The sequence below is a fragment of the Lontra canadensis genome, unplaced genomic scaffold, assembly GCF_010015895.1.
Source record: "Lontra canadensis isolate GAN:19392208 unplaced genomic scaffold, GSC_riverotter_1.0 scaffold39, whole genome shotgun sequence".
Classification (NCBI taxonomy): Eukaryota; Metazoa; Chordata; class Mammalia; order Carnivora; family Mustelidae; genus Lontra; species Lontra canadensis.
Genome location: NW_022631033.1, coordinates 17,666,606 through 17,678,505, shown reverse-complemented (window position 1 = coordinate 17,678,505; position 11,900 = coordinate 17,666,606). Strand labels below are relative to the sequence as shown.

Here is an 11,900-nt window from a genome sequence, read left to right as displayed (position 1 = left end):
CTGGGTGCTAGGATCCACATACCTGACTGAGCTCCTAAAATGGATTCAACAGGTCAAATGCAAGACATTGGAGAGCAAAGTACTTCCTTCTGGGGCCTTGGGAAAATCAGACTCAGAAGAAACATTCATGGTTACAGTCCAAGCCCGTTACGGAAGCTAGGGACAGTTACAGGCGTTACAGGATGTGCTGAGCAGGAAACACAGCCACTCATGGGGTCAGACTGTGCTCTGAAGAGACAGCCAATTGCTAGGCAAAGCTAAGGGGAAGCTCAATGAGTCCAAAGTCAAAACAGAGAGATGCAAGCGGCTCAGAGCTGGTGGTCAGCGGCTCGGCTAAGTGCCCAGGGAGAAGCCGGTGTCTGAAGTACCGGCTTCAAACCCCGACCTCACCTGACCTTCTCTTTACGTGCATGTCACCTCACAGGCTGCGAAGCCGCGGTGGGTCCCCCAGGGATCCAGCTAATGCTTGGTGATTCTGGAGACGGCTGCACAGGGATCTGAACGTTATGAAACCTTCATGTCCCCAGGGTCAAGCGCTGTGCTGAGATCAGAGAAGGGACTCAGTACTTGTGGAAGGCAGCGAGGAAAAGGAGGAGAGAATAGGCAGATTGGAGTACCACGAACTCGCCATTTAGAACACGTCCAGCTCCAGGGTCAGGAAGGGACAGCAGAAACCGAAGCTGGTCTCCCAGCTGTGCAACGGCCACCATTAGAAAAAGTGTTGTGTCTGACAACAAGGAGATGTGCCTTGAGGGACTCTAATCACAAAGAAGGTCTGGGTCGCAAGATGAAAAATCCAGTCATCGGAAAATACCCCGGAACTAAGAAGAATCTTGCCCCCAAGAAACTGGGAGATGAATTAGGATCTCATTCACTGAGACACGGGAAGGAGGAGAAAGCAGGGAACCAGGATGTGGAGGCAGTAAAGACAGTGGGACCAAGAACCCAAGACCTGACTGGGACATTCCTCTAACTGGAACCGTTGTTAGTTTCGGGATGAAGTCCAGCCTGCAGGAAGGGCTCCGTACTCTTCAGAGAGAACGTTCCTGGTCCAGCAGATAGGGAAACCTAACAGATCACTGCACATTTTTCTGGTGCCCAGTTGCTAGTTATTCATTCTGGCCCCCAGATAGCTGAGGGGGTAGAGGAAATCCCCCTGGGTTGGGTAAAAGATCGCCTCCTCCTAGTGAGCTTTTTAGAAGGAGGAAGAAGGGTGCCTGGGTGGCTCAGTGGGTTAAGCCGCTGCCTTCGGCTCAGGTCATGGTCTCAGGATCCTGGGATCGAGTCCCGAGTCGGGCTTTCTGCTGAGCAGGGAGCCTGCTTCCCCCTCTCTCTCTGCATGCCTCTCTGCGTACTTGTGATCTCTCTCTGTCAAATAAATAAATAAAATCTTAAAAAAAAAATAAAAGGACAAAGGACAAAGGACACGGATGAAAGAAGGGAGCGGGGCAGTCTACCTATAATCACAGTTCTTTCAGGAACGCAAGGTAGGAGGGAGCAGGACAACCCTCAAAGAAGAGGCACAGAGCTCCTCCGAAAAGGAAGCCTCTGGATCCAGTCCCTGCCTGTAAACTCCCGCTCCAGGGGGTGGGCTGGCGGGTTGGAAGGTCTTCTGCCCCTTCCTTCCCTATCTTCTTCTAATGCCACTTTACCGGCTGGACTATTTTTATCCATACAAGCTATAAACTCCAGGAGAATAGGTACTAGGTATAGGTTTTTTTTTTTTTTTTTCTGCTTTGTGTCCTCAGAACCGAGGTTTGTGCCTACCACACTCAATGAATGACAGCTCGATGAATGAATGAATGAATGAATGAATATCAAGAATTTACCTCTGATTTCAAGTACAGGGAAGAAAGAGAAACATTTTAAAGCCCAGAGACACAGGGCTGGTATCTACATGGGGCCATACAGTATACCCTGGATACTATACAGGGATCGATTGCTTTCAAGTTTTTCCTTAGAAAGCTCCCACGGGTTGCAGGGTAGCAACATATAATCTTAACACAGGGCTTGGGGCTGGAAATCCAAACATTACACAAAAAGAATGGGTGACAAGATGAATGTTATAACTTAGTAATTTCTAGGTCACTTGCAAATGATTACCCTTAATAATTATAAGCTTTTATGGGGCCCTTTCTATTTTCAGAGTGCTTTACAATCATTCATGGGTTCTTCCTCACGATGGCACTATGAGGTAGATCATCATTATTATCGCGTTACAGATGCACTAAGGACGTCAAGCTGGATTTAATTGATCCACAAATGGAGCTATTTTTAGTGGTGCATTTGCCCCACTCCTTTCAGGTCTTAAAAATCTATTGATGCTGTCTAGAGGGTGATCCTGCTAAAGGGCAACTGAGAAAGACACATTGCAGAGAACGACCCAGAATCACAGAAGCAACGTAGGTACTAAATTTCTGAAAGGTTAAGAGGTGCCCAAGAGAAGCTTTGATGTATTCTAGAAGTACATACATTAGCTGCTGACCATGTTCTCAAAAACGACTTTTCTGCTAAGGTTACTGCCACCTTGAAAATATGGATTTAGTTTAACATGTATAAGTTTGAAAGCAATTTATACAATCCAGCCTCACAATGCTGAGCCAGGGTTCCCCTCAGTGATATATTCGAATCCCAGGACCAGATTATTCTGTGCCTACGGTAGCTACATGTTCACTCCGAGGACTAAAGCGGGTATGACCACCTGTTGGGAATGGTATGGCCCAAGAAGGCTGGTGAGTCTGTGGAGAAGCTCTTGAGCTGTGGAAACGATCTGTCTCCATTTGCAAGGAGAGTGTTTTGGCTGCTTGTCTATAGGATGCTTTTCCTTCCCCACTCCATTGTCTGGCTTTCCATTTGTCCATCTACAGAGACTTCTCAGCATGCACTGAGATTGTCCTTATTGTATGTTGAATTATATCCCTCAAAAAAGACATGCTGGAGTCCTAACCCCAGTACCTCAGAATATGACCTTATTTGGAAATGGTGTCTTTGCAGAGGTTATCAACTTAGAATGCAGCATAAGGATAGGCCCTAATCAAATATAACTGGTGTCCTTAAAAGGGGGAATATTGAGGGGTACCTGGGTGACTCATTTGGTTAAGTGTCTGACTCTTGATTTTAGCTCAGGTCATGATCTCGGGGTCATGAGATCTGGTCCTCCATCACTCTGCTGGGCATGGAGCCTGCTTCAGATTTTCTCTTTCCCTCTCCCTCTACCCCTGCCCTAGCCTCTAAAAAGGTGGGGTGGGATTTAATACAGAGACAGACATACAAAGAGGGAAGATGGCCCTGCGAAGATACAAGATTGGAGTGATACATCTGTAAGTCAAGGAACACCAAAGATTGCTGGCAAACTTTCAGAAGCTAGAAAGAGTCAAGGAAGATCCTTTTCCAATAGGTTTCAATGGAAGTGCTATCTTGCCCACACTTTGATGTCAGACTTCTGGTCTCCAGAATAGAGAGTCAATAACTTTCTGTTGTTCTAAACTACCGAGTTCCTAGTACTTAGTTGTGGGAGCCCTAGGAAACTAATACAGTCCTATTAATAGGTTAATCTCAAAAGGAGATGAAAAATGACATATCGTCCAAGGCCACCCAGTGTTCATTTCTTTCGGGAGTGTTACGTCACTTCCTACTATGGAGAAACTTGGGTAAATAAAAGAAGATCCCCCTCGTCCAGACCACTAGATAATATTTTGAATTGTTACATTAACAATTATAATTATGGCCACAGCTCTACACCATGGAAGCGGCCCACTAAAAATAAATAAGATTTTCCTATTAACAAACTATATCCCTAGTTTGTTGGGGGACGTTCATTGGAAAACACATGCTTTTAGTCACACAAAACGCAATGGGGAAAAGGTGAATGACAACACATGACATTATAAAGTGTTTTAAATGCATATCTTACCAGTGTCCACAATTAGCAATTTTTTAAAACAGAGTGAATTAAATCCAAATGAGAAGAAATGAAATAACAAAGGCAGGATATTAATGAAATCAAAAATATAAAGCAAAGAAAATCAACAATGCCAAAAGTTGGTTCTTTGAAAGATATTTAAAGGTGATAGATATTTAGCGCAACTGGTAAGAAAAAGAGAGATAAGACACAAATTATGAATATTGGAAATTTAAATAAAGGACATCGCTGTAGATTAAATAGGTGTGAAAAAGCTGATGAGATGGGGGTGTCTGACTGGCTCAGTACATAGAGCATAGGACTTTTGATCTTTGGGTCATGAGTTTGAGCCCCATGTTGGGTGTAGATATTATAAATAACTAAACTTAAAAAAAGGCTGATAAAACTTTATGAACAGCTTTACATTAACAAAGTTACAATTTAGACAAGATGTACACATCCAATTTAATAAGCTGACAGAAAATTATTTTAAAATTTCAAACATGTACATATTAAAGAAATTGAATCTGCAATTTAAAACCCTCTCACAAAAATGAAATGTTAAATATTAGATGGCTCTGCTAGTAAATTCATCTATACATACTTGGGGAAGGGATAATACCAGTCTTAACAAATCCTTACACAGAATATAAGAGTAGGAATACTTCTTAACTCATTTTATGAAGCCAACATAACATTACAAGAAAGGAAAATTACAGGGCAGTGGCTCTTGTGAGCATAGATACTAAAATCCTAAACAATACGTTAGCCTCGACCTCTTCACAGAAAACTATAAATCATTTTTATGAAAATTAAAGCAGTCCTAAATAAATGAATAAGCCATAGGTACCAGTTGGAAATTTTGATACGATAAAAATGCAAGTTCTCTCACAAATAGATATATAGATCCAACGAAATATCAATCAAAATCCCAGAAGGTTTACTTTTGTGAGAAGATTCTAAAGCTCATATGAAAATGCAGAGAAGGTGGAATAGCCAAGACACCTTTGAAGAACAAAGCCAAAGAACTTGCACGACAAATGTCACCACTTGCTCTAAAGCCACAGAAATGAAGACAGTGTGGTGTTGGCACAGGGTAGGTAGACAGATAGGTGGAACCCTGTAGAGAATCCGGAAGTAGACCCAACAAATGCAGCAACCTGACTTACGACCAAGATGGCTGCAGTGCGAAGGGGAGTTAACGGATTTTTCAGTCAGTTGGGTCAAATGAATATCCACATGAAAAAGCCATAGTTTGATTCCTGCCGCACATCATAAGCAAATGTGAAGTCTAGAAGATTTCGGATTTAGATCTCTAGATGGGAGAATATCTCAATAAATTGAGGGCAAGCAGACTTCTCCATGGGGCATAAAAGCACAGACCATAAGGGAAAAAAATGAAACTATTAGACGTCGTTACAATTAAGAGCTGGTGTCCATCAAAAAATAACACTGGGAGTGAAAAGGCAAGACATAGAATGGGACGAATGTACACATAAGTGTGTGTATGTGTACAAAATTTCCTATATTGAGGGTATATAACTCCTAATAAATAAATAAATCCTAAAATCAATAGAAAAAAAATGCACAAAGGACTTGAAAGGACACTTCACAAAAGAAAAAAAAGTGGCTAATAAACATGAAAAGTTTCTCAACATCAGTTGTCACTAGGGAACATAAATTAAAACCCAATGATGGGGCGTCTGGGTGGCTCAGTGGGTTAAAGCCTCTGTCTTCGGCTCAGGTCATGATCCCAGGGTCCTGGGATCAAGCCCCGCATTGGACTCTCTGCTCAGTGGGGAGCCTGCTTCCCCCTCTCTCTCTGCCTGCCTCTGCCTGCTTGTGATTTCTGTCAAATAAATAAAATCTTTAAAAAAATAGAATAAAATAAAACCCGATGAGATAATCACTACACATCCACCGAATGTGTTAATATGAAAAAGAGCCACAATACCAAGTGCTGGTGTGAATGAAAGCCCATTCCTTGCCCCTGGGAATATAAATTGGCACAACTATTTTAGTAAATTGCTTGGTAGTAGCTACAAAAGCTGGGGACATTCACACCCCTGTGGCCCAGTGATTTTACCTAGTGATAAAATCTAGATAAACCTAGATTTTACAGTGATTTTACCTAGATAAACGTCCTAGGTAATGTACGCACGCAGTTACCAAAACACACATACAGGAACATTTAGAGCAGCACTATTCTTAATAGCCAAACAGCCAATAATTGTTACATTGACACAGATCCACCTTGCAAACATGCATTGAGCAAAAGAAGCCAGAAACGAAGGAGCTAATACTGCATGATTCCATGCCTACAGAGTTGGAAAACAGGAAAAATGAAACAGAGGTGGTAAAAGGCAGGGGGTGCAGGGAGTGGGTGGAAGAGGGTCTGGAGAGGCTTAGGGGCAGTGCTGGTGATGGTCTGTTTCTTGATTTGGGTGACAGTGACAGTGGTATGTGAGTTTTGAAAATTGATCTAGTGACACACGCTCATTTGTGTATTTCAATACTAAGCTTTTTTTTTTTTTTTTTAAAGATTTTATTGTACTTATTTATTTGAGAGAGAGACAGCAAGAGAGAGAATGAGCAGGGAGGGGAGGGAGAAGCAGGTTCCCCACTGAGCAGGGAACCTGGCATGAGACTTGCTCCCAGGACCCTGAGATCATGACCTGAACTGAAGGCAGATGCTTAACCGACTGAGCCACGGAGTTTGTCCCGCAATATTAAGTTTAGTTGAAAAGTACATATCCTATTGATAGTAGGTCTTAAAAACCACATAACATCAAGTCTGATGGATTCTTAGAATTAGAGTTCAAAGGGGAATGACTGACACACCCTTGATGAAGTGGTGACCAGAAATATGGCTGGGAGGATAAATTCAGGTCACACTCTGACATCCTCTCAATGCCATGCCAAGGGCTTGAGAATTTATTCCGTAGACCAGACACAGTGAGCAGCAATCGAGAGAGGCAATATGACCAGATTCGTGTTAATAGAAAAATTCTTATGGCACCCTATGAGATAAATTGAAAATGGGGAGAGAAGACACAGGGAGACTAGTGAAGACATTGTCAGAATGTTGAGACAAAAAAAATGAAAGTTTGAGATGGCAAAGCATCTGAACTTGAGTTCTGCCCCTGCCCATCCCTGTCTGCTTCTTTATGTGGATCTGTTCAGTAAACAAGTACAGATTCTGAAAACACTGCTTCTGCTTGGAAAGTCACCATCCTAGTATCCCAGGAGTATCTTCAGTTGCTGATGACTTGCAGGAGAGGGGCAAGCCCCTGGAGCTCCGGCTGTCAAACCATTTTTATTCTGACGGCTACTGGGTGCTAGTTCTTGTCATGCTTCATCACTCAGGGCACATTCAAGCATGGAATGTCTTGCGAAGGTAAAAGAAAAGTTATGCTATCTGTTGAAAAAAATCACAGGACAGAGACTGTGAGCAGCTCAGATCTGAAGACTACCAAGGATCAACCCTTTTTGATACCAACTTTTTTTTTTCTTTTTACCGTTTTTGATTTTTTCCCATTATTCTGTATATTATTCTGTATATAGTCTGTATATTACAGAATAATGTATTCTGTATAATACAGAATAATTCCCATTATTCTGTAACCTTTGGAAACGAACCACATGAAACTACAAAATTGGCAAATGTCTTGAAATCTGTATATAAAACACAAATTACTTCTAATTTCAACCCTTATTTATTAGCATACCCCTCAATCTTAAAAAAAAAAAAAAGACAGCTCCAAAGATAGTCTTATACCATTCTTTAAAAAAGGAAACTGTTCCCTTTTAACTTTACACCCACCCCACACCCCAATTTCAAAACACATCATTTCATTGTCTTGGTCATGGACATTTCCAAGGTGAGATTTTATATTTTGCTCTCAGAGCTTCCGGTTATCAGAAAAACCATGCTTTCCATTACTGAAGGAGTTTGGTGCTGCTGACGTTGGTGTATCCCTTCCAATATTCTTCATCCTTATCTTTGCTTCTGGAGACATTTCCTCTGGCTCACTAGCTTCATCTTCATTAAAAGCTGCTGCGACTGAAATGGTTTTTGGAGCAAGCGTTGGAACAGTTCTTTAGGCTTCCTTGATCCAAGTTTGATGGATATGGCTGAGGCTTGCTTTGTCGTCTACCTATGGCAAATCCCAACTTGGAGATCTTTGTAGGTTTTCTTGGGAGGCCCGCAGCTTCTTCTTCAGCTGATTGCATCTCAGCTCTGTGACTGGAACTTTCCCCTCCATGACTGGAAGAAATAGTCTTAATTTTGACAGTTTTTTCTACTTCTTCTTCAGGTTCTCTAGTGGCTCCAGCTCGCTGTGGTTTCTCGGGCTTCTCCTCTCCCTCCTTCCTGTCCACCATTTTCCTGGCAGTGACCTGATACCAACTTATTTACTTGAACGATACAGTCTGATGGTAAGCTAAATGGAAACAGGAGACAAGTATAGGGAATGCTTTAGCTGGTTTATGGCTTTATATGTAATAAGAACGTTCCTCCAGTCCTGTGGACACAAGAAATTCTCCCCCACCCCCTAGTTTTTAAACAAGGCATACATTTACAAGGATCCAACAAAGACACAAGAAAACCTTCCCCACCCTTTTCTTTTTGTTTTTTTTTTTTTTTTTTTTTTTTTTTGTCTTTTTTGTTCGTTTGTTTTGTCTTTTTTTATATAAAGTATATGAGGTGGGGGTATATGAGAAAAGAGTTAACCCAGAAGGCCTGAACTTCTATTCTTGGAAAGGCCCTGCTGCAAGATTAGCCCTTGGCTGGCATCTGGGAATTTATATTTCCGGAGTGTTCCCACCACTATTGAAGCAGAAGGGCTCACTGTGTCTCAACTGTACAAACAATATGGTATATACTTGTATTAGGGTTCTACAGAGAAACAAAACCAATAGGATATATATAGATAGATGCATAAATAGAGATATAACATAGGATACATATGAGATATATATGAGGTACGATATGAGATATGATAGAGACAGAGAGAGAGAAAAAAAGATTTATTTTAAGGAATTGACTTCCATGATTATGGAAGCTGGCAAGTCCCAAAATTTGCATATCTGCAGTGTGGACCATTAGGCCTGTGATCCAGAAAGAGTCAATGTTGCAATTCAAGTTCAAAGGCCATCTGCTGGCAGAATTTCTTTTTGCTTGGGAGCAGTCAGTCTCTTCATTTTGTCCTTTGCCCTGGCCTTCAAGTGACTAGACAAGACCCACCAATGTTATGGGGAATAGTCTGCTTTACTCAAAGTCCACCAGTTTAAACATAAATCTCAAACAAAACACCCTCACAGAAACATCAGATGTTTGACCAAATATTTGGGCACTGTGGCCCAACCACATTGACACATAAAATTAATCATCACAATGCTGAATGCCTGCTTTCTTTCTCGCGGCCTGGATATATGGGACATGCCAGGCAATGAATGCCTCTGTGATCAGCTCTCGGTAAAAAGCTCGGGCAGTAAGTCTCTAATGAGCTTCCTTGATAGACAACATTCGTTGTCACAACTTGTTATTGGAAGAATTATGTGGATTCTGCACAATCCACTGGGAGAGGACCCTTGGAAACCTGTATCTGGTCTCCCACAGACTTCATCTCACACACCTTTTCCCTTGGCTAATTGTGCTTTACATCCTTTTAGTGTAATAAATCATAGTTGTCAGTGTGGCTAGATATTGAATCCTGTGGGTCTCCCCAGTGAACCATCAAATCTGGCGGGGGGGATCTTGGGGACCCCCAACCCAGGATATTATAAAAGCCCATCTCATTCTATTCTTCTCTTGAAATACATCAAAAGGCATGACAGAAGTAAATCACATATTGTATCAAAAGAACATTATAATAAATGACATAAAAATAGTTCAAGAGGAACTAGTGATTATCGAGTACTTTAGAAATATGAAGTGCTACATAAATACTAAGTAACAATAATAAGACAAATTGTACATTTCCATTAATTCCAAAAGACATTTCTGCAGATTTTCACAGAAAATAAACTTAATTATGTATGTCCAGCAAGAACTGTTATAAACCTTTTAAATAGTCCTAGTATATTTTCAGTGAGAAGGATAAGTGCAGAGATCCATTAACCAAAGGGAAAAATGTTTGGGGACTACTGAGTGAAATTTCAAGCCTAATAGGTTTTGAAATCAGTTTATTAGAATTATAGAGAAATATTTCATATATAATGATCTCTGGGTTTTGCTTAATAGTCATACTAATTAACTTCTCAAATTCAATAAAAGTGCAGGAAATTTACCTATGTTCAGTACTTGACAAATAAATCATGGTAATTACATATTCACATGGCCAATGATAATTTTTCCAACCTAGTCTAATAAGCAGGAGTTCTTCAAGATAATTATTCTTTCTTTAAAAAAGCCATGTGTATAAAATGACTCCTACTGGTCAGGAGTTTTGAGGGTTCATGCTGATATCCAAACAAGTTTCCTAAATCTTTAGGTCAGTAGTAACAACCTGTCCCTTTTAGTAAGATGTGTATTTCCAGGGTGTTACAACACATCCAGATAACGATCTCTGGGGGGGTTGAAGGTGTTAGGTGAAAAAGTACTGGGATTTTTAAATTTCAGGTCTGCCTTCACTTCCTCTGTTGCTGCATGGTGAATAAGAGAATATATTAAAACCCCAGAAAATCCACAGAAGATGAATTATCAAAAGCCTGATACCTAAGAAGTAATTAAAACCAGGAACCATGCAAATTTCATCCAACTTCTGAATCATAAACAAGGCTGGTATTTAATCACTTGAGATATATAACCTTATCTAAAACAGTGATCCTCAGTGTGGGGTTCTCCAATCAGTATCACGTGGAAACTTGGTTAAAATGTGGATTACTGGGGCACCTGGGTGGCTCAGTGGGTTAAAGCCTCCGCCTTCAGCCTAGGTCATGATCCTAGGGTCCTGGGATTGAACCCCACATTGGGCTCTCTGCTCAGCGGGGAGCCTGCTTCCCTTCCTCTCTCTCTGCCTGCCTCTTTGCCTACTTGTGATCTCTGTCAAATAAATAAATAAAGCCTTTAAAAAAAAAATGTGGATTACCCAACAACAAAAAACCCAAACAACCCAATTCAAAAATGGGCATAGGATTTGCATTGACATTTCTCAAAACATATATATACATACATATTTTATATATTGTGTATAAAATATTTTTATATATTTTATATATTATGTATATATGTATATATATATATTGTGTGGCCAATAAGCACATAAAAAGGTATTCAACATCACCAGCTATGGTGTAATTACCTGACATTAGGCCTTGATGGCTGAGGTACCCATTTCAAAAGACACCCATCTCTTTCTTGGGGACAGACAGGGGACAGGTGGGGGAAGGTGAAGGAAACTTCACCTTGGTAAATTTCATATAGCTTCAGATAACCAAGGATACCAAAAATGGCACTATTAAGGTCGTTTCTTTGAAGCCAAGAATCAAAATACATGCCCATAAAATGTCTGGCAAACTTCCTCTGTGGCCAAGGCTTGTCCAATGAAGGTGCTAGTTACCTTTATAAGCAGTTTTTTAAGGAAACTCAAACTCATATATTTTATCTGTTAGGATCTGCTGTAGGTCTTTCAGATGAAGAGAATTTAATATTGGGAATCAAATGCAAAGATTATGGAAGGACAGAGAAAATAACCCAGGCATAACAAAGCACCCCAGAAATTAGGGAATCATTGACCTCTCCTGGGGCTGGAGGGCCAATAGGAGGAGGTGATATTGCCAGAGCCCAGAGGCCCAGGGAGATCTGGATCCAATAAAGAAACGCCTCTCTGGCAGGAGACAGAGCCACAGAGACCACAGCCCAGGGATGCCACTGGAAGCTTAGAGAGGTAGAGAATTCTGCTGGCTTCTCCTTCCTCTTCACCTCCTATAAGTGTCTCCCACTAACTGAGCCCACCAAGGGGCCAAGGACCAAGGGGACCTGGGAAATGTCCCATGT

At 41.1% G+C, this 11,900-nt stretch overlaps 1 pseudogene; it reads right to left on the bottom strand.

Moving 5' to 3' along the window:
• Window positions 1–7,668: 7,668 nt before the first annotated feature.
• LOC116874910 lies at window positions 7,669–8,330 on the bottom strand (annotated as a pseudogene).
• Window positions 8,331–11,900: the final 3,570 nt, after the last annotated feature.